Source organism: Dendrobates tinctorius, unplaced genomic scaffold (genome assembly GCF_039654945.1).
Source record: "Dendrobates tinctorius isolate UK_male_01 unplaced genomic scaffold, ASM3965494v1 ptg000085l, whole genome shotgun sequence".
In the NCBI taxonomy this organism is placed as follows: Eukaryota; Metazoa; Chordata; class Amphibia; order Anura; family Dendrobatidae; genus Dendrobates; species Dendrobates tinctorius.
The window spans coordinates 4,298,276-4,322,422 of NW_027361753.1; positions in this window are offsets into that span (position 1 = coordinate 4,298,276).

The following is a 24,147-nucleotide window of genomic DNA, read 5'->3' on the forward strand; positions in this document are numbered from 1 at the left end:
CTGTGCAAAACGTCTGATCCCTGCTACACATACCACGCCCCCTGTCTGCAGGTCACGGGTGATCTTCATCCTCAATTTCCTTTCCCCCTGCAACAATGGTTGCGGCCCCAGCAGTTCCGGGACCCGGTGCTCTGTCGGCACTCACAGCCCGGGCTTTTTCCTTGTGGGTCGCCCTCCCAGGGCTGTGGGGTACTCGGTACCGGGCCGGTCTCTCAGATAGGAATGTCACAGCAGCGGTGACCCGGTCCGTGGTCCTGGACGCCCATGTAAAAGGGGTTGAGTTGGGAATAAAGTTTATAGATGAATGATTCGTGACGCCACCTGTGGTGTTCGGCAAGGGAGGTATTAAGCCGACGCTGCATGCAGATCCTCTGGGACTGATGGTGCAGTGCAGCTATGATGTTGTAGCCCTCCACAGGCAGGGCTGTAGTCCCAGGGCAGTGTAGGTAAAGTGTTAGGAAGAAGATGCAGTGTTTGGGCACAGAGATGTAGCAGTGCTGAGGATGTTGCAGGAAGGAGGCAAGGACACAACAGGGTGCAATTTCTGTACCTTTACTTGATAAATGCAGTCCAGGGTCCTGATTACAGATGGTACTGGAGCAGGCTAGCCTGGAAGCAACTCAGGGATTCTCTCTCAGCAGATGGGCTGTGCAGTCTCCTTCCTAGCGCTTATTTGAGTGAAGTAATCCTAGTACTGAGTTACACTGAAGTTCCTCCTAATTCTCTTCTACTATCACTCCTCGTATGGCAGACAGCTGTAGCCGCTATTCCTCTCTTGGCTCACTCTGTGCTGTTGTGCCTCCGAGTCTTAGATGGGGGTAGTGCATATACAGCCTCCTACTCCTCTGGTGTCTGTTGCAGGACCATTAGTATCCATACAACCGTGGAGACCAGGCTCCAGTTCATGCGCTCTCACTGGAGATGAGCCTTTCCTCTCTGCTCGATCTCCGCGCTTCTTCCCTTCACCCTCCTCACACTAACTAACTACTCCTTCCTCTTGGCCCTCAGAGAGCACTCCTCCCCTTAATTCTGGTTCAGAGTCCCCCCTGCTGGCCTAGAGTGGAACTGTGTTGCATGTGTAGGTTAACTGCGAGAGAGACCCTTCATTGCCTCCAAGCATGACATCACCCTCCCTGGAGGAAGGCAATGCCATTGTGGCGGCCATACTCCTGGGGGCGCCACATTTGCACTAGGAGCAGTGGGGATCACAAGGATCTGTACTGGAAGCAGTGGGGATCACAAGGATCTGGGTCGCCCTCCCAGGGCAGCGGGGTACTCGGTACCGGGCCGGTGTCAGGGGGATGTGTCACAGCGGCGGTGACCCGGTCCGTGGCCCTGGGCGCCCAAATCAATGGTGGTTTTTCATGTAGTTTATGTAAATAGTTTGTGACGCCACCTGTGGTGTTCGGCAAGGGAGATGTTAAGCCGACGCTGCATGCAGATCTGCTGGGACTGAGGGTGTGATGCAGCAAAGATAGTGTAGCTCCCCACAGGTGGAGCTGTAGTCCCAGGGCAGTGTAGGTTCCTGCACGAACATCCACTGGAATGGTTGGTCCGGGTGTCGGCGGCGGTGGAGCAGATGGCTGCTCCGGGTCCGCAGGGGCCTCTGGTGACTCCTCCGGGCAGGCCGTGACCAGCCGTATGGACAGCGTGGAGGTGTACATTGGCGCTGCCTGAGGACGTACCGGTTCAGCGGTAACAGGTACTGGGGTGGCAGCTGTATCAGCCCATACGACTGGAAAGGTACCGGGTCTGAGGGTCCCGGTGGAGTAGGCCCCTCCTGGGCGCGCTGCCTGCTCAATCTCCATAAGGCCTCCTGCCTCAGTCGCAGGTGTCATGTCAGCTGGGCGATGTCATCCTCCAGCTGCTGGCGGGTCATTTCAGAGACGGGGTCGGAGCCTTCAGCCATGGCGCCGGGGAGATCTGACTCAACCTCCGCGCGCTCTCCAGGCCTCCTTCCCTCTCCTTCCAAAATGGCGTTCTTCCTGCCTCGGCCCCTTTTCCGCCACTGGCTTCTTCCGCCCCTCCTTCCGGGGGCGGCGTCTTCTTCCAGCGCCTCCATACCAAGCCAGTATACGAACCCCTCGGGGGGTGGGCCATGTAGCTGTCACATAGTAATTCAGGCAGGGGAGGCCCATGACTCTTCGCAGTGTTTTCCTAGGACCTCCCATCTCTTCACACCCGTCTTCTCCGCGCCAGCGGCCATTTCTAATGTCCATTTTACAGTCTATCAAATTAGGCCTTCTGCACATTTTCAAAAGTGTAAAGTCCAATAAATCTCAGGTGTACAGAACCTGATGGCATCGGGTCTCATCATCCTGTTCGTGACGCCAAGTTGGGTCGCCCTCCCAGGGCAGCGGGGTACTCGGTACCGGGCCGGTGTAAGGGGGATGTGTCACAGTGGCGGTGACCCGGTCCGTGGCCCTGGGAGCCCAAATCAATGGTGGTTTTTAATGTAGTTTATGTGAATAGTTTGTGACGCCACCTGTGGTGTTCGGCAAGGGAGATGTTAAGCCGACGCTGCATGCAGATCTGCTGGGACTGATGGTGTGGTGCAGCAAAAGATGGTGTAGCTCCCCACAGGTGGAGCTGTAGTCCCAGGGCAGTGTGTAGGTGCTATGGATGAGGAGAGGCGCAGGATGGTATAGATGCTGGTACCCAGATGTAGCGGTGATGAAGGTGTTAGCGCACAAATGAATGGAGGACACCAGAGCTGCAGTTTCAAAGCTTTACTCACAGTTCGTGGTACACACTGATGCCCGCCTCCGTGCCGCGTCCTCCGGGGTAACGACTCAACCAACCTGCCGGGCAAGTCAGGGCTCTCCTCTCCGCCAACATGTACCTTCCTGAATGACTCCGCCAATGCGCCTTGTGGTGTGAAGCACTCCAGTACTTAGTAACCCTGGAATGCCTCCTAAGAGATGTTCCTAGAACTCTACTTGCACGGCAGACAGCTGTAGCCTGCTTCGGGGACGCCTCACTCCCGGCTCTCTATCTGTGTTGCTGTTGTGCCTCAAGTCTTAGATGGGAGTGTAACGGGGTCTATCAAGCTGGGGTACCTCTTTCAGTACCACTCTGTGTTTTCGGAGGTCCGCTCTGCGTTGGCTGGAGTCTGAATGAATGATGCTGGCTGGAATTCCTTGGTTACATGGGCGCATATAAAAGATCACTGCTTCTCCACGTATTTCCAGTCTGACAACACTTTACTCACAGGACACAGAATATATCACACAGATACAGAGGGCAGGCCAATAGAAAAGCGGCAGGCCAGACATACATTACAAAAGCCGCAGGTGGCCGGAGCCTGCCGATGTGTACTGTGGGGGGAGGGCGGACAAAAGGAGAATATCGTGTCCCCTCTGCCCAGGGGTGCAGCCTGTGAACTGATGCATTAGGGACATGCATCTCACATGGAACCTATTATACATACATATAACTGCACAACATATTCTGGGTGCTGAGTGGTTCTGTAACATGTAACATGGCTCCCCTTTTCAGCAACGCGATCGGCATACACAGTCTGATCCTCAACGGATCGGTTTGGGGATGACCGAAGTTTATGGGGTTGGTACAAGTTCCGTTTGTCAACTTAGTCCATCGGCGTTACCGTTTTGTTTGCCGGGTCTGTGGTGGATGGTGAAGTCCAGAGGTTGTAGGGCTAAACTCCACCGCAGCAATCTGGCGTTGTCTCAGGAGACCCGATTAAGCCAGACTAGGGGATTATGGTCCGTTGGGAGGGAAAACTGTCGTCCATACTAATATGGTTGCAACTTCTTGAGTGCCCATACTACTGCCAGGCACTCCTTCTCGATGGCCGCATAGCTTACTTCACGGGGCAGTAGTTTCTGACTCAGGTAAGCTACCGAGTGTTCTTGGCCGTCCGGCCCGACTTGGCTCAGTACTGCCCCCAATCCAAACATAGAAGCGTCTGTGTGAACCAGGAAACGTTTAGTTGGATCGGGTGCGGCCAATACAGGGGTATTGGTGAGGGCGTCCTTTAGTTGGCGGAAGGCTTCCTCACACTCTGAGGTCTAGGTTACCTGGCGGGGTTGGTTCTTATGGGTCAGATCAGTGAGGGGCTTGGCTACGCTGCTGTAATTGGGAACGAATTTCCTGTAATACCCCGCTGTCCCTAGAAACGCCATGACCTGGGTTTTAGTGCGTGGGATGGGCCACTTGGCTATGGCCTCAATCTTGGCTGGTTCTGGTCGCTGTTTCCCACTTCCCACCCAATGCCCTAAATACTGAACCTCTGCTTTGCCCACGTGATACTTGTTTGGGTTCAGGGTGATTCCGGCCTGGTGGATCCTGTCCAATACTGTCTCTAGGTGACTTAGATGCTCTTCCCATGTCGCACTGTAGATGGCGATGTCGTCTAGGTAGGCACAAGCATATTCCTGGAGACCATCCAGAAGCCGGTCAGCCAGCCTTTGGAAGGTCGCCGGGGCATTCTTCATCCCGAATGGCATAACTCGAAACTGGAATAAGCCAAATGGGGTGACAAATGCCGACTTGGGAATAGCGTCAGGACTAAGAGGAATCTGCCAGTAGCCTTTGCATAGATCGATGGTGGTCAAATACTTTGCCCCCGCCAGCCTGTCTAACAACTCATCCACACGCGGCATGGGGTATGCATCCGTCACTGTTTTCTCATTGAGCCTACAATAGTCTACACAAAACCGTGTAGTCCCATCCTTCTTGGGCACTAACACTACGGGGGATGCCCAGGGACTATCTGACTCTTCAATGACCCCTAAACGCAGCATCTCTTGTCGCATCCCCTCTCGTACAGACTCAGGGACGCGGAAGGGGTTTTGTCGCAGGGGGGTCTGATCCTGGGTCTCAACCTTGTGTTGTGCCAGGCGAGTGTACCCTGGTCTCCCCGAAAACATCCTCTGTCGCTGCCTCAACAACTCCTCCGCCTGCTGTCTCTCCCGGGGGCCTAGGTGTACCTGGTCCCATGTTTTAGACTGAGTCCTTTCCCCTAAGACATCCGGCAAGGGAAGTCCGGCTAAATCCTCTGCTTCAGGTGCACAGATGGCCACTACCTCTTCAGGGCGCTCCCGGTAGGGCTTCAGCATATTCTCGTGGAACATGCGGATAACCCTGGGGTGGTCACAATCGGTGACATTATAGGTTGTGTCGGCTATTTTCCCCACTACCTGGTAGAGCCCCTGCCATGCAGCTTGAAACTTATTCTGCTTAGTGGGTTCTAACACCAGGACCTTCTGTCCTATTTCCAAATTGCGCTCTCTGGCCCTCCGATCGTACCATATGCGCTGGCGCTGCTGGGTCGCCTGCATGTTCTCACGTACAGCCTGAGTCAGCTCCTGTAAGCGGTCCCAGAATTCCAGCACATAGGGTACAATAGGTATCCCTTCTATGAGGCCCTCCCCTTCCCAGTGTTCCAGCACTAAGTCTAGGGGTCCCCTTACCCGTCTCCCGTATACCAGCTCGAACGGGGAGAACCCTGTGGATTCTTGGGGCTCCTCCCGATAGGCAAACAGGATGTGTGGCAAGAATTTCTCCCTGTCCCTGTATGTCCTGGTAAAAGTCCCAATGAGCTGTTTTAATGTCCCGTTAAAGCGTTCACACAACCCACTGGTTTGCGGGTGGTACGGGACGCTTCTAATGGACTTTACGCCGCACAGCTTCCACAGTTGGTTGGTCACCTCTGCTGTAAACTGGGTACCCTGGTCGGAGATAATTTCCCGGGGAAATCCAACCCGTGAGAACACCTGGAGCAGGGCGGCCGCCACTGTCTCTGCCAGTATGTTAGGTAACGCAACCGCCTCTGGATACCGTGTGGCATAATCTACGACTGTCAATATATACTTTTTCCCTGACGGACTGGGTTTGGCTAACGGCCCTATCAGATCGACCACTACTTGGCTAAATGGTTCCTCCACAATGGGGAGGGGGCATAATTTGGCCTTGCATCGATCCCCCCTCTTGCCAATGCGCTGGCAACTGTCACAGGTCTGGCAGTAATGACGAACATCATAGGTTACCCCCGGCCAAAAGAAGTTTTGTGTCAGACGATGCCTGGTGCGATTGACTCCGAAGTGCCTGGCTAAGGGTATGTCACGAGAGATTCGCAGAAGCTCCTGCCTATACTTCTTGGGAACTACCAGCTGTCATTTTATAGTGGGACTCGTCCCTGTGTGGTGCTACTCTGTGATCCGGTAGAGGAGTCCCTGCTTCCATACAAACTGTTCCCCTTCCAGTACCCCTCTCCCCTCCTGTGCCTTCCCACGATATCCCTCTAATGAAGGATCCTCAAGTAACTCCCTCTTAAATTCATCTGGGGTGGCCCAAGAAATGTGTCTGGCTATGGGAATACGTTTAGGGCTGGGATGTCTTACCTCTGAGTGTGATTCCGCCTCCGCAGCTCGAGCTTGTCTCCGGGTGGTTACAGGATATGTCTCAGCCAGAGGGGCCACCGAGAATGCAGACAACATGGGCCCCAAGTCATTTCATAGAATCATAGAATCATAGAATCGTCGAGTTGGAAGGGACCTCCTGGGCCATCTGGTCCAACCCCCTGCTCAAAGCAGGATTCGCTAAATCATCCCAGTCAGATGTCTGTCCAGCCTCTGTTTGAAGACTTCCATTGAAGGAGAACTCACCACTTCTCGTGGCAGCCTGTTCCACTCATTGATCACTCTAACTGTCAAAAAGTTTTTTCTAATATCTAATCTGTGTCTCTTCCCATTCAGTTTCATCCCATTGCTTCTAGTCTTTCCTTGTGCAAATGAGAATAAAGTTGATCCTTCTACAATGTGACAGCCCTTTAGATATTTGTAGACAGCTATTAAGTCTCCTCTCAGTCTTCTCTTTTGCAAACTAAACATTCCCAAATCCTGCAACCTTTCCTCATAAGACAGGCTTTGCAGACCGGTCACCATTCTGGTCGCTCTTTTCTGAAGTTGCTCCAGTTTGTTGATGTCTTTTTTAAAATGTGGTGCCCAAAACTGGACACAATATTCCAGATGAGGTCTGACCAAAGAGGAGTAGAGGGAAATAATGACTTCACGTGATCTAGACTGTATGCTTCTGTTAATACATCCTAGAATTGCATTTGCCTTTTTTGCTGCTGCATCACACTGTTGACTCATATTCAGTCTGTGATCTATTAGTATACCCAAGTCTTTTTCACATGTGCTGTCACTTAGCCCTATTCCTCCCATTCTATATATGCTTTTTTCATTTTTATTGCCCAGATGTAGTACTTTGCATTTCTCCCTGTTAAAAACCATTCTGTTAGTTGATGCCCACTTCTCCAGTTTATTTAAATCTTTTTGAATCCTCTCTCTCTCTTCTCTAGTATTAGCTATCCCTCCTAGCTTTGTGTCATCAGCAAATTTAATCAGTTTACCCTCAATTCCTTCATCTAAATCGTTGATAAAGATGTTGAACAATACAGGGCCCAGGACAGAGCCCTGTGGTACCCCACTTGAGACATTCTTCCAACTGGATGTGCAGCCATTTACGACCACTCTTTGGGTCCGATCACTAAGCCAGTTATGAATCCACCTAACAGTTGCCTTGTCCATTCCATACTTAGTCATTTTTTCAATAAGGATTGTATGAGAGACTTTGTCAAATGCTTTGCTGAAGTCAAGATATACTATATCTACAGCATTTCCTTGATCCACCCATTTCCCACCAAGACGTCTGCAGGCAAATCCTCCATCAAGCCGACTTCAACAAGGCCATCCCCGACTCCCCAGTTCAGGTGAATCCTGGCAGTGGGCAGTCAATGTATGGCTCCCCCTGCTACACGGACTGCCAGTGTCCGGTCATCTTCTCTTGGTCCCGGACGAGATGAGGCTTCACAAGGGTCAAAGTTGCTCCGGAATCTCTTAGTCCCTGCATACGTTTCCCATTAACCCACACGACCTGTCGATGCTGTTGTCGATTATCTGCCCGGGCTGCCTGCACGGGGTATACTTCATGCAGCACTTCATCCATCTCTTCCACCCCTTGGTTAGTCGTAGCCCCCAGTGCCAGGTCAGCTTCGCCTTGGTAGCAGTGTACAGCAGCCCGGCTGAAGGTAGCTGTTCCCGCCTTTGGCCACTGGGTATGCTGAGTCCGGTTGGGACATTGTCTTTGCAGGTGGCCCAGCTGATGGCAGGTGTGGCATCGCGCCCCTGGGGGACTGTGGTAGGCCGGGTTTCTAGCTGGTCCCCCTACAATCTTCGGTGGTTTGGGGCCCTCCAGGTCCATGGGCGGGCCCCTAGTGACCATCTTTGATCCGGACAACTGCGGCCTCCTCCTACATCTCGGCGAGACCACCCGGAGCATCTCCCCTGGAAACAGTCCGAGTCAACAGTTTCCAGAACCCCAGGAGGGGATCAGCACTAATCAGCGTTAATGCAAGTCTTGTTACCAAGGAGGGTTTGTTTGCACCAGTTGTGCCTTCTTTTTGGTTACCATGTTTTGTTTGCACTTTTGTTGCCTATTCCTTGAGTGGCAGTGTTTCTTCATTTGAACTACCGTGGTCATGAACTTGGAGTATATCACAAACTTCCTTGTGAATAGTTGTACCTCTTTAGGTGCCCTTTCTTGGTTTTACATATAGACACTTTGCGAAGATAATGTTCTGCATGGACACTTTTCGAAGATGATGTCTACCTCTAAGGACACTGCAAGAAATCCCGGCTGAGAGCGGTGTCCAGCGCTTACAAGAATATTTGAACTGTTTTATTGAAGAGTATTTGATAATGTGTTTAATAAGAGTATTAGTAACTGAGAAATAGCTTTTACTAGAAGAATTAGGAATGTCTAATATAGAGATGAGCAATTTGAATAAAGAATTGAAAGTGACAGGTATTTGCGGTCAGCGTCTTACGTCTATAAGAGAGAAGATGATAAAGAAATGTGTTACAGAGTATAGCACTTTTGAATTGAGAAACATTTGCACTGTTTACTTAGAATTTTAGAGAGAATTGTTGGTAACGTTCAAGAATGAGTACCTCCTATATTAGGAAGCTTTGAATAAGAAAAGTTTGTTCTGCATTACAAAAACTTTTGTATGTTTCTCTGCTGTCAACTTTGTTTACCTTGCAGCCCGCGGACGTGCTGTGTTTAACGGGGGGGGTATGTGGTGCCCGTGAGGCTCAGTTGCCACAGAGGTACTGCACCCTCTCCTAAGGTGTGGTGCCCCACCGTCTGGGTAAGTTGGGAGCTCCTTTCCACACTCCAACACTCGCACCCCACACAACAAGGTAGTTCTGTACAACCACATTGCGGCTCAGTGCTTAGAGAGTAGCAGAGCACCTCTGGTGGTTCCCTGCTTGGAACAATCAACTCAACCAACTTCCCGGGCAAGTCAGGGCTCTCCTCTCCAACACTCCGCCAACATGTACCTTCCTGAATGACTCCGCCAATGTGCCTTGTGGTGTGAAGCACTCCAGTACTTAGTAACCCTGGAATGCCTCCTAAGAGATGTTCCTAGAACTCTACTTGCATGGCAGACAGCTGTAGCCTGCTTCGGAGGCGCCTCACTCCTGGCTCTCTATCTGTGTTGCTGTTGTGCCTCCAGTCTTAGATGGGAGTAATGCATTTACAGCCAACTACTCCACCGGTGTCTGCTGCAGAACCATAAGTGTCCATACAACCTCGGGGACCGGGTCCCGGCCTTGCGCTGAGAACCTATAGGCAGGGTTCCTCTTCCAACCCACGTCTCCTCTCTGTTCTCTACTCCTTCGTTCCGTACTGGACTCTCTTTCTTATGGAAACTTAGGTCACAGTTCAGTGTCCTTCTTTCTTCCTTCCTTTCCCGTGCCAGCTGGCTCAGGTCACTGAGGCAGCTCCAGCACTCCTTCCTACATCCCTTCTTCCAGGGATCCCCACTCCTCTCCGATTGGCTCTCCTCCTCAGACTCCCCATCTGACTGACCTCCCGTCAGACTGACCTCAGACTGAACTGTAATTCTAAATCTTTCCAATCTTTTATATAGATCTAAACTCCACCCACCTCCCAACACATCCAGTGTTCCAAGCAGGGAACCACCAGAGGTGCTCTGCTACTCTCTAAGCACTGAGCCACAATGTGGTTGTGCAGAACTATCCTGTTGTGTGGGGTGCGAGTGTTGGAGTGTGGAAAGGAGCTCCCAACTTACCCAGACGGTGGGGCACCACACCTTAGGAGAAGGTGCAGTACCTCCAGGGCCAGACTGGGACTAAAATTCAGCCCTGGCATTTGAAGTTATACAGCCCTCTAGTCACATGGTGACTATATAATATCTTTGTACACTTGTTGGTTACAAGAAGTGAGAGGAGATTAACACGACTAGATAACATGTAGTCACAGCTGTGCCCAGTATTTCAGCTCAGTTCCATTTATTGCGTTTAGGTACAGTACTCCTCCCAAAGCTCTGTCCCCTTTTGTACGCACGGTGACAGAATTCCTGGCAGAATGGCTATCCATTGGGCAACCAGACCCCCTGGTCATAGCCGCCCCTATCATACCTCCCAACTTTTGAAGAAGGGAAAGAGGGAGAAAGACAAATTTTAGGCCACGCCCCGGCCACATCCATTTTGCAAACTAGTCACACCCATGTCCACCCCCAACCGCACCCATTTAGCACTGCTGATCACACTGACTGGTACTGAGGACACAGTGGCTGGCATTATGGGCACACTGACTGGCACTAAGGAAGAGAGAAAACAGAGAGAGAGAGAGAAAAAAGAAAACAGAGAGAGAAAGAAAGAACAGGGAGAGAAAGAAAGAACAGAGAGAGAAAGAAGAAAGAACAGAGAGAGAAAGAAAGAGGGGCAAGAAAGGACAGAGAAAGAACAGAGAGAGAAAGAAAGAAGTAAAGAAAAGAAAGAAAGAACAGAGAGAAAGAAAGAGAGGAAAGAAAAAGAAAGAGGGGAAAGAAAGAACAGAGAGAGAGAGAGAGAAAGAAAAAAGAAAGATTAGAGAGAGAAAGAAAGAACAGAGAGAGAGAAAGAAAATGAGGGAAAGACAGAACAGAGAATGAGAAAGAAAGAAAGAACAGAGAAAGAAAGAAAAAGAGAGAAAGAAATAAAGAAAGATTCTCTAAAGATACTATAGCAGCCCGGCTCCCATTGTAGTGCCCACCTGAGCCTCCTGATGCAGGACATATCATGATCCGCTCACATGGCCGGCATCCCCGATTCCAAGGTGATCCCACTGTCCGTGCTGTCGGAGGAGGGCATGGTGACGGAACTGAAGCATTCCTAGTTCCGTCACAATCTCTTCATGAAATTATCTCATTTCCGGTCAGCTTCCAGCACATCACTTCCGTTGGAACGTCATGTGTGAGTTTCGGGGCTCCGCCGTGTACTCCTGTGTCCATGGGAAAAGAACGCTTTGTATGCTTCGTACTCACTTGGCTCCACACCGTATATCCCGTACACATATGGCTCCACTCCATACACACACGGCTCCTCTCTGTACACATCCAGCTCCGCTCCGTACACCTCGTACACACACGGCTCCGCTCCGTACACCTCGTACACACACGGCTCCGCTACATCTACCCTGTAAACCCCTCCTGACCCCACACATACTTACCTCATCCAGCACCATGACAACCAGCATAGCAGAGTCTGGCAGACACCAAGAGGCAGGGCAGTGTGCACAGTACCTGTGATGAGGTCACAGGAGGGGCGGAGTCAGGGGTCACATGATCAGGGGTCTGGACAAAGGCTCCTGATCATGTGACCCCATGACTCCTCCCCTCCTGTGACCTCATCACAGGTCCTGTGTACAGAGAAGAGAGCTGGCAAGCGACGCTGTGAGTGGCTGCGGGGAGGGGAGGTCTCATGCTACGGCGAGAATGGGGTGCGTGGGGGGGGCGTGGTGGCTTATCTCCCTGCAGTGCTGGAGGGTTGGAAACTATAACCGCCCTGCCCGCAGGGGGCCGGTGGCAGGAAGAACAGCCAGGTCAGTGGCCGCATCAGCTGGCAAGCGGCCAGATGAGCGGGCGCTGCCGCCCACGGCCCACATGACGGGAGCCCAGCGGCAAAATGCTCAGTTGGTTATATTACCAATCCGGTCTTGAGTACCTCTGTGGCGACTGAGCCTCAGGGGCGCGACAGATCTGTACTGGAAGCAGTGGGGATAACAAAGGTCAGTACTGGGAGCAGTGGGGATCACAAGGATCTGTACTGGGAGCAGTGGGGATCACAAGGATCTGTACTGGGAGCAGTGGGGATCACAAGGATCTGTACAGGGAGCGGTGGGGATCACAAGGATCTGTACTGGGAGCAGCGGTGGCCGCAAGGATCAGTACTGGGAGCAGCGGTGGGGATCACAAGGATCTGTACTGGGAGCAGTGGGGATCACAAGGATCTGTACAGGGAGCGGTGGGGATCACAAGGATCTGTACTGGGAGCAGCGGTGGCCGCAAGGATCAGTACTGGGAGCAGCGGTGGGGATCACAAGGATCTGTACTGGGAGCAATGGGGACCACAGGGATCTGTAATGAGAGCAGTAAGGACCACAAATGGCTCCAATGCCACCTCTGAGGGATGATCAGACAGTAGCCCACACTTCTGCTCTTCATGGAGCTGCTAGACTTATTTTCTCCCTGTAGTGCCCGTACTGAGTTTGAGCAATGTTAGAGGGTTATTCTGGCATCACTCACTTCCAGATCAGGATATGAGCAGAGCTGGTGATTTGAAGTCTACAGTTTCTCTGCTGGGACATCTTCCATATTTTTTTTTTACAGATCAGTTTGGTGTTCAAAATCAGACAATTGACCATTTAAATCTATTGGGATCCATTAAAAATGAATGCAAAATGGACACTACATAGGATACAAACAGACTGTTGAAACCGTGTGAATAGACCCTTAGTTTAATGTTAGCCAAGCAGCCTAGTGATTTTGAGATTGGAGCAGACATAACCAGCAGATGTCAGAGAAAACAAGGATGGGCATGTTACATTTCAACATGTCCAATCTTTTTTTATGGGAGATCTCTGGCTTTTTTCCACTCCCAGCTAAGAACACAAGCACACTTTATCAAACCGACTGTGCGTGTCAGTCTGGGGTCAGAAGTGACCGCACATCTTTTGGCTGTCAGCTATCTAAAGTGCATGATAACTAAAAGTCTAAGTAGCAGCAACTTGGTAATATACTCGGAGCTGTCCTTTCAAATGAACGTGACTGAGATGCAATACCGGACACAGCCTATTGACAAATGTGGCACTATTTTTTAAAAAAGTTGTGGTCCTTTTAACACTTTAAACCCTGTGACAAAGTCACTGGTAAAGTAATGGAGGGGAGATATGGGTCACTATGCTTAATGGTGTCAGTGATGTGAAGCCCAGAATATTTTCCTCCAGCACACTAATTGCCGTGAGGGGTTAAGCTAATTTTCATAATGTGCTGGCTTTTATGTGGACATCTATAGGGTGGGTGGAAGGATGTCCACCTTATCTCCACCTCAGGGTGATGTCTCGGGCTTAAATAGCTGGGCTCCAGAGACAGTCATTGTTCAGCAGGACTGGAGAGAGGATCTCCAGTGGTTTGTGTCCTAAGGAGGAAAGACTGAACCTGTGGTGCTCCAGAGCGGGCAGCACCCCATAAGTATATGGGCTGTATACAGTATTGTTTTCTTTGTTGTTTTCCTGTTTTTGCCTGAAGGGCTGTGTTTTACTTTCCCCTTCTTGTTGGTTTATGCCACCATATAATAAATCAACCGAAGATTTAAAGAGACAGTGTTCCTGTTTTCTACCTCCGTGTACCGCTGAGCGAGTTGAACTATCACAACCCTTTAAGCACCGGCCTCCACTGTGAAATATATACAATTCTGCCTCCTTCTAGCAAAGCTGCCGTGATAGACTTAATCCTAGCTGTTGTCCAAGATCTGGGTTCAATCAGCTGAATAAATACAATACATAAATATTGTGCCGTTGATGAAAACAGATTGGCCACTACGGACTGCATTCCTCCTTGTGTGATATTGGGAGTTGAATTTTTGCTTAAATGAAAATACCGGTACATGTTTTTTGTCCAACATGAAATAAAGTATCTTGTAACTTTTGACCAACATATTTCTGGACGTTGTGATACCGTGACACGAGAGAACATTAGTTATCCTAAAATATCCCACATGAGTTCAACTGTTACTCAGATATCATAATCTGATTTACACATAAGACAGAGATAAAGGAAGGGCTCCAGAGATGCTATGATTCTCATCTCCAAAACTAGGGAAAAAAGGTGGACACAGTGAGGAAGAGTGCAGAGACAATATATTGTGCAGGTCCGAGAAGGTCATCGTACACAAAAGTCCCTAGACCTGGACCACCAAACCGTATCTCCGAAGTCATCGATTCTTAGCTTTGTAGCAAGTGCTATCATTTACTGCCATTTGCACTAATACGATATACACACAGTGACAAAATTGGAGATGTGTCCTGACCGCTGAACAAAGAGCCATCTGCCATATTAAAAGACCACAGTATTAAATACGGCACATTGCGGGTGGTGACCCTGACCCTATAAAGTGGTGTCATCATGACCCATCATTCTGTCCTTGCAGAAGAGTAAAATGAATAATGTTTTTGCTCATCGTATAGTGGATGGTAAATGACACAATCTGCAATTCCAACTACCATAAGTCATGAAATGCAGTGTGAATTGACAGTGGTCCATCCTACATGTGGACCCTCTTACTAGAAGGTGTTCTCTCAATTTAAACTACATTAGAAAGTTTTGGTAAGTGGCTTAACAATCACATGTTAGACACGAGAGCAAGTTAATTTACAATAGCATGTGCATGAAACAAAACACTGACCCTGCTAAATCCACTGTTCATATTGGATTATGAGATGTGGTAGAAGATTCTGGATAACACATAGTAGAGGGTTAAAGGATAGATATGGTAGAGGGATGTGGATGTGATATAACATAAAGGCTATGGATGATTTCGATAGATGGTTATGAATACGATGTAGTAGAGGTTTATGGATGAACTGTAGTAGAAAGTTATAGAGATATGGTAGGGGAATATGGATGAGATGTGGTAAAGGGATGTGGATCAGATATGGTAGGGGGATGTGGATGAGATGTTGCAGAGGGATGTGGATGAGATATTGCAGAGGGATGTGGATAAGATTTGGTAGATGGATGTGGATGAGATGTGGTAAAGGGAGGAGGATGAGATGTGGTAGAGGGATGTGGAGGAGATGTGGTAGAGGGATGAGGATGAGACGTGGCAGAGGGATGTGTATGAGAAGTTGCAGAGGGATGTGTATGAGATGTGGTAGAGGGATGTGGATGAGATATAGTAGAGGGCTGTGAATGAGAAGTGGTAGAGGGATGTGGATGAGATCTGGTGGAAGGTTATGGATGAGATGTGGTAGAGGGATGTGTGGTTCGCCCTCTCAGGGCTGTGGGATACTCGGTACCGAGCCGGTATCAGTGGGATGTGTCACAGCGGCAGTGACCTGGACCGTGGCCCTGGGCGCCCAAGTAATAGGAAAATGTGAATGGTGGAATGTAGTTAGATGGATAGTTCGTGACGCCACCTGTGGTGCTCGGCAAGGGAGGTGTTAAGCCGACGCTGCATGCAGATCCGCTGGGACTGATGGTATGGTGCAGCAAAGATGTAAAAGCTCCCCTCAGGTGAAGCTGTAGTCCCAGGGCAGTGTAGATGTGTTTGGCACGGGGATGTAGCGGTGCCGGAAAGGTAGGAAGCAGACAAAACACAGTGGGGTGCAATTTCTGTACCTTTACTTGGTAAATGCAGTCCAGGGTCCTGATTACAGATGGTACCGAAGCAGGCTAGCCTGGAAGCAACTCAGGGATTCTCTCTCAGCAGATGGGCTGTGCAGTCTCCTTCCTAGTGCTTATTTGAGGGATCTCCAGTACTGAGTTACACTGAAGTTCCTCCTGTCAGATGTTCACAAGAACTCTATTTGTACGGCAGACAACTGTAGCCTGTTCCAGGGACTCCTCACTCCTAAGTCCCGGCTCACTATCCGTGTTGCTGTTGTGCCCTCAAGTCTTAGATGGGAGTATTGCATTTACAGCTTACGACTCCTCTGGTGTCTGCTGTAGGACCATCAGTGTCCATACAGCTGTGGAGACCAGGCTCCAGTTCATGCGCTCTCACGGGAGATGAGTTCTTCCTCTCAGCTCTATCTCAGCGCTCCTTCCACACATCTGCACACTTCACCCCCTGCAGACTAACTAACCACTCCTTCCTCTTGGCCCTCAGAGAGCACTCCTCCCCTTAATTCCGGTTCAGAGCTCCACCTGCTGGCCTGGAGTGGAACTGTGTGGCATGCATAGATTGACTGCGAGAGAGACCCGTCATTGCCTTCAAGCCTGGAATTACCCTCCCTGTAGGAAGGCAATGCCACTGTGGTGACCTTACTCCTGGGGGTGCCACATTCCCCCTAGTGCAAGTCAGCACTCCTGTGCTGAACAAAACATGAAAAACATATAAACAGTTAAACAATAATAATTGTATAAGATTTAAAAATGAAAAAGTTACAAAAACCAAGTGCTTCAAAAATTGTCCTATGATGATAAGTCCAAGCATCAATGTCCATGGTCCATTCCTGGGCAAATGGTGAACTATTCACAAGGAAAGTTTTTAACCACACGCAGTCCTGTGGTCCAATGTCCATAAACAAGGGAAAAAACTGGAAAATTTAAAGGAAAGTCTTACAGGTTACCTGTAGGTACAAGAGCTTAAACAGTTACATATACAGTATACATACATTTTAACAGTCATATTACTTTATATGCGGAATCTAATGGGTGGTATACCTTGGGTGATAAGAGTAGATCTGCATAACACTGGTGTTGTGATGGCCCTTACTGACTTTCTGGTTCTAACTATTGGTGTAGTATGTGAACTGGGTGGTACATGTCTATGTGTTCTTAGAGTCACTATGGGCATGTCAGATTCACTACTGGCAGGGTGGGGGTTCTCTGTCTCCACTGCTGGTGTAGCATCTGCTGCCTGATTTTCCTGATCTTCAGGGTTTTATGGAATAACGTCTTCCTGTACTACCAATTGGGGAATTGTCAACACTGGCACCACTATAGCATCATTTACTTTGGTCCAATTCGCAGGGAATTCTCCAAGTATTGTGCTGACCTTCTCTTCTTCCTCTATGGGTTGGTTGTTATCTGGTTCTTCCACTCTTTCCTTCAACAGGTCAGGACATAGTTTCAGGTGATCTCTTGATATTGCTGCTGAGGTTTCTCCTCCATCTTTGCTAGAATCATAGAATCATAGAATCGTAGAGTTGGAAGGGACCTCCTGGGCCATCTGGTCCAACCCCCTGCTCAAAGCAGGATTCGCTAAATCATCCCAGTCAGATGTCTGTCCAGCCTCTGTTTGAAGACTTCCATTGAAGGAGAACTCACCACTTCTCATGGCAGCCTGTTCCACTCATTGATCACTCTAACTGTCAAAAAGATTTTTCTAATATCTAATCTATGTCTCCTCCCATTCAGTTTCATCCCATTGCTTCTAGTCTTTCCTTGTGCAAATGAGAATAAAGTTGATCCTTCTACAATGTGACAGCCCTTTAGATATTTGTAGACAGCTATTAAGTCTCCTCTCAGTCTTCTCTTTTGCAAACTAAACATTCCCAAATCCTGCAACCTTTCCTCATAAGACAGGGTTTGCAGACCGGTCACCATTCTGGTCGTTCTTTTCTGAACTTGTTCCAGTTTGTTGATGTCTTTTTTAAAATGTGGTGCCCAAAACTGGACACAATATTCCAGATGAGGTCTGACCAAAGAGGAGTAGAGGGAAATAATGACTTCACGTGATCTAGACTGTATGCTTCTGTTAATACATCCTAGAATTGCATTTGCCTTTTTTGCTGCTGCATCACACTGTTGACTCATATTCAGTCTGTGATCTATTAGTATACCCAAGTATTTTTCACATGTGCTGTCACTTAGCCCTATTCCTCCCATTCTATATTTGCTTTTTTCATTTTTATTGCCCAGATGTAGTACTTTGCATTTCTCCCTGTTAAAAACCATTCTGTTAGTTGCTGCCCACTTCTCCAGTTTATTTAAATCTTTTTGAATCCTCTCTCTCTCTTCTCTAGTATTAGCTATCCCTCCTAGCTTTGTGTCATCAGCAAATTTAATCAGTTTACCCTCAATTCGTTCATCTAAATCGTTGATAAAGATGTTGAACAATACAGGGCCCAGGACAGAGCCCTGTGGTACCCCACTTGAGACATTTTTCCAACTGGATGTGCAGCCATTTACGACCACTCTTTGGGTCCGATCACTAAGCCAGTTATGAATCCACCTAACAGTTGCCTTGTCCATTCCATACTTAGTCATTTTTTCAATAAGGATTGTATGAGAGACTTTGTCAAATGCTTTGCTGAAGTCAAGATATACTATATCTACAGCATTTCCTTGATCCACCCAATCAGTGATACCATCATAGAAGGAAATTAAGTTAGTCTGACTTGACTTATTAGTTACAAACCCATGCTGACTCTGTTTAATCACTTCATTCTTATCCAGGTATTGACATACATGTTGTTTAATAATTTGTTCAAAGATCTTTCCTGGTATAGAAGTCAGACTCACCGGCCTATAGTTGCCTGGGTCCACCTTCTTCCCCTTTTTGAAGATAGGAACAACATTTGCTCTTCTCCAGTCTTCTGGCACTTCTCCTGTTCTCCAAGAATTTTCAAAGATTATGGAGAGGGGTTCAAAAATTTCTTCTGCTCTCTCCTTCAGTACTCTGGGGTGTAATTCATCTGGACCTGGAGACTTGAATTCATTTAGGTTAGCTAAGTGTTTCCTCACTATCTTTCTGTTTATAGATATCCTGGATTCTTCTATTCCCTTAATAGGACAGTGAATAACAGTTGATGTTACATTTCCTTTCTGAGAGAAAACAGATGCAAAATAGGAATTTAAAAGTTCAGCCTTCTCAACATCCTGTCTTACCATTTCATCATTTTCATCCTGTAAAAATCCTATAGCATCTTTGACTTTTCTTTTACTTTTGACATATCCCCAAAATCATTTATTATTTCTTTTGACATCTCTTGCAAGCCTCAATTCATTTTCAGCTTTGAATAATCTGATTTGTGCCCTGCAGGTTCTGCAGACAGCATTATATTCTTCTTTAGATATGCCTCCCTCTTTCCATTTTATAAACATTTTTTTCTTCCTTTTTAGCATGTGCTTAAGTTCTGTGTTCATCCATCCTGGTTTCCTTAAATGCTTCCTATTCTTCCCTCTTTTCGGAATTGTTAACAACTGTGCTTTGAGAATTTCATTTTTCAAGATTTCCCATCCTTCCTGGACGGGATAAGGCATACCTTGGTATTATCAAAGTTTGAGGGCAGAATGGTATAAGTTTCAGCTTCCCATTGATCATCCAATTTGTGCAATCTTCTTTTCCTTTTTAAGACTTGTTCTCCCGGCGACAAAGGAATGGCAGGTGCATTTTGATTGTAAAGCATCTCCTGCATTTGTCTTGCCTGAGCTAGACTCTTTTCCACGCATTCTTGAACTCTTCTGTACTGTTGTTGTCTTTCTGTATCCCAGTCAGCATCTGGTGACGTTACTTCAGGCATAAGGACTCCCATGTCCAAATCAACAGGCAGTTTACCAGGTCTTGCTCTCATTAAGTAGGCTGGGGTACAGTTGGTGGAATTCACTGGAATATGGTTGTAGAGGTCCACCAGATCTGGCAACTTCTCTGGCCACAGATTTCTCTCCTCCAAGGGCAAAGTCTTCAGTAGGTCAATCACTACCTGGTTCATCTTCTCACACATGCCATTGGTCTGTGGGTGGTACGGTGTTGTCCTGATCTTCTTACAACCATACAAGTTACAGAATTTCTGGAACACTTCTGCCTCGAAAGCTGGACCTTGATCTGTAAGCACTCTTTCAGAATATCCTTGTGGTCTACAGAAGTGCTGTTGGAATGCTCTGGCTGCTGTCCTGGCTGTTTGATCTTTGACAGGCACAACTACCAGGAATCTTGAGTAGTGGTCCACGATGGTAAGAACATAGATGTATCCTGAACGGCTTGGAACCAGCTTCACATGGTCCAGGGCGACCAACTCGAGTGGCTGTTTGGTTACAATTAGCTGCAGAGGAGCTCTCTGGCTGTTTCGATCCTTTCTGCGCAGGTTACAATGTCCACATTCTCGGCACCACTTTCAAAAGGCTTTCCTCATACCAGCCCAATAGAATCTCTCTCGGAGCAAAGCTTCCAACTTCTTCCATCCGAAGTGGCCAGCTCCATTGTGGTATGCTTCTAGGACCATTGATGCCTCTCTCTTCGGGACTACCACCTGCCAGACCAGCTCATGAGTATGGGCATTGATACTCCTCCGACACAGCTTTCCTTCATAGATGAACAGCCGGCCTCTCTCCTTCCACAACTGCTGGGTTTCCTCAGGAGCATCCGACCCTGGGCGTGAGTCAGCTTGTGACAGTAGCTCCTTCACCAGGCAGACTGCAGGGTCACTATCTTGCATTTCTGCCCAGTCATGATGGGGCAATGGATTCAGGGTGACCTCCTTCAAGCCAGACCGTCGGTTTCTCACTCCTTGGGCACGTTGGGCCGCAATTGGCCAGTGGAAGGGACATAGCTCTATTTCTTCCAGAGCCTCAGGGTCTTCTCCTGCATCTGGCAAATTAGGCATCCTGGATAGCGCGTCAGCATTGGCATTCTTGTGCCCTGCTCAGTACTTGATGGTGAATTCATAGTTAGATAGCCGAGCCATCCATCGCTGCTCCAGTGCACCTAGTTTTGCAGTTTCCAAGTGGATCAACGTATTGTTGTCCGTGAAGATAGTAAACATGGCGGAGGCTAGGTAATGTTTGAACCTTTTGGTGACAGCCCAGACTATGGCAAGGAATTCCAGCTTGTAAGAACTATATTTGTCAGGATTCCTTTCAGTGGGAAGCAGCTTCCTGCTGGCATAGGAGATCACTCTTTCTTTTCCATTCTGTACCTGCGACTGTACTGCTCCTAGTTCCACATTGCTGGCATCAGTGTACAGCACAAAGGGTTTGTCATAATCTGGGTAGGCCAGAACTTCGTCACCTGTGAGAGCCATCTTCAGCCGAGTGAAGGATCTCTCCAACTCTTCAGTCCATTCAAAGGTGGAATTTTTCTGTTTGGTCTTCTTGGACTGCCCCACCAGAAGATTTTGCATAGGGGTGGCTATTTCAGTAAAGCCTTTGATAAATCTTCGGTAGTAGCCTACCAGTCCAAGGAATTGGCATACTTCATGAAGGTTGCTGGGCTCCGGCCAGTCCCGGATGACTGTGACCTTGTCAGGATCTGGTGCCACACCTTCTGCACTGACCGCATGACCGAGGTACTGTACCTTGGGCTTCAGGAGGTGGCATTTGGAAGGCTTCACCTTAAGGCCAAAATTGGACAAAGCTTCAAACACTTCAGCCAGGTGTTCCAGATGATCTTCATAGGTTTTGGAGAAAACAATGACTTCATCCAGGTACAACAGGACCGTCTCAAAGTTCATGTGTCCCAGGCAGCACTCCATCAGCCGTTGAAATGTTCCTGGAGTGGTGCAGAGCCCGAATGGCAAATAGCTGAACTCACAGAGACCCATTGGAGTGGTAAATGCTGTTTTCTCCTTGTCCGCCTCTGCCACAGGAACCTGCCAATACCCACTAGTCAGAGGCGTAGCTAGGGTTTCTGTTCAAGGGGGGTGAAACTTCTGAGTGGACCCCTAACTAGGTAACTGTGATTACAACTCGGTGACGCCCCCTAATAGTGGATGTAGGAGATGACTGCACTGTTACTGAAAATAATCCCTATATAAAGACCAACATGAATATTACCGCAATATGGTCAGTGGTAAATACGAGTCCTACAAAACATATGTGATTACTCCACAGGTATAGTTGGTGTCTCACCGCTGATGTTCTTTCTGATGGAATTGGTTACTTTTCACATCTTTTCCATCTGGCCCAGACCGACATGACAACTCCTCCAGCCACGGCTCTGCAACAGAGAATACAACAATGTCACATTTCACTTCTGATATTCCAGCCCCATTACCATGTATCCCCAACCTGCACAAACCACTCATCCTGCTGATACCCCAATGCTAAGCCGCTGCTGCTGTATGTGTCCCTATTACTGCACCTGATACCCCAATGCTGAACCACTGCTGCCGTATGTGTCGCTATTACTGCACCTGATACCCCAATACTGAGCCGCTGCTGCCGTATGTGTCCCTATTACTGCACCTGATACCCCAATGCTGAACCGCTGCTGCCGCATGTGTCCCTATTACTGCACCTGATACCAAAATACTGAGCCGCTGCTGCTGTATGTGTCCCTATTACTGCACTTGATACCCCAATACTGAGCCTCTGCTGCCATATGTGTCCCTATTACTGCACCTGATACCCCAATACTGAGCCTCTGCTGCTGCCGTACGTGTCCCTATTACTGCACCTGATACCACAGTACTGAGCCTCTGTTGCTGACGTATGTGTCCCTATTACTGCATCTGATACCCCAATGATGAGCCGCCGCTGCCGTATATGTCCCTATTACTGCACCTGATACCCCAATACTGAGCCGCTGCTGCAATATGTGTCCCTATTACTGCACTTGATACCCCAATACTGAGCCTCTGCTGCCGTATGTGTCCCTATTACTGCACCTGATACCCCAATACTGAGCCGCTGCTGCCGTATATGTCCCTATTACTGCACTTGATACCCCAATACTGAGCCGCTGCTGCCGTATGTGTCCCTATTACTGCACTTGATACCCAAATACTGAGCCTCTGCTGCCGTATGTGTCCCTATTACTGCACCTGATACCCCAATGCTGAGCTGCTGCTGCCGTATGTGTCCCTATTACTGCACTTGATACCCCAATGCTGAGCCTCTGCTGCCGTATGTGTCCCTATTACTGCACCTGATACGCCAATACTGAGCCGCTGCTGCCTTATGTGTCCCTATTACTGCACTTGATACCCGAATACTGAGCCTATGCTGCCATATGTGTCCCTATTACTGCACCTGATACCCCAATACTGAGCCGCTGCTGCCGTATGTGACCCTATTACTGCTCTTGATACCCGAATACTGAGCCTCTGCTGCCGTATGTGTCCCTATTACTGCACCAGATACCCCAATACTGAGCCGCTGCTGCCGTATGTGTCCCTATTACTGCACTTGATACCCCAATGCTGAGCCGCTGCTGCCGTATGTGTCCCTATTACTGCACCTGATACCCCCTATACACACACGGCTCTGCTCCACACCCCCTATACACACACAGCTCTGCTCCATACACCTTGTACACACGCCGCTGTTCCATACACCTTGTACACATGCGGCTCTGTTCCGTACACCTTGTACACATGAAGTTCTGTTCCGTACACCTTGTACACACACACCTCTGCTACGTACACGCTGTACACATGTGCCTCTGCTACATACATGCTGTACACACGCGCCTCTGCTGCGTACACGCTGTACAAACGCGGCTCAGCTCTGTATACCTTGTACACACCTGGCTCCGCTCCGTGCACTTGTACACATGCGGCTCTGCTCCGTACGCCTTGTACACACGCAGCTCTACTCCCTACACCCCGTACACACTCGGCTCTGCTCCGTACACGCTATACACATGCGGCTCTGCTCCGTACATGCTGTACACATTCGGCTCCGCTCCGTACATCTTGTACACACATGGCTCTGCTCCGCACACCCTGTACACACGCGGCTCCGCACCATACACCTCGTACACATACGACTCCAATCTGTACACATTGCACACATGGCTCCACTCCGTACACCCCGTACACACACGGCCACACGGCTCTGCTCTGTAGACCCCGACCCGTACACACTTGGCTCCGCTCCGTACACAAATGGCTCCGCTCACCCCATACACACGCGGCTCCGCTCCTCTGTACACCTCATACATGCATATCTCTGCTCCGTACACCTTCTACACGGCTCCACTCTGTACACCTCATACACACACAACTCTGCTACATCCACCCTGTAAACCCCTCCTGAGCCCACACAGGTCCTGTGCGCACAGAATAGCCCAGGATGACACTGCTGGCTGTGAGTGGGGGGCACACTGCTGGCACCGGGGCCCCCCACCGCCTTCTTTGGGGCCCATAGCGGCTGGGCGGCAGAGT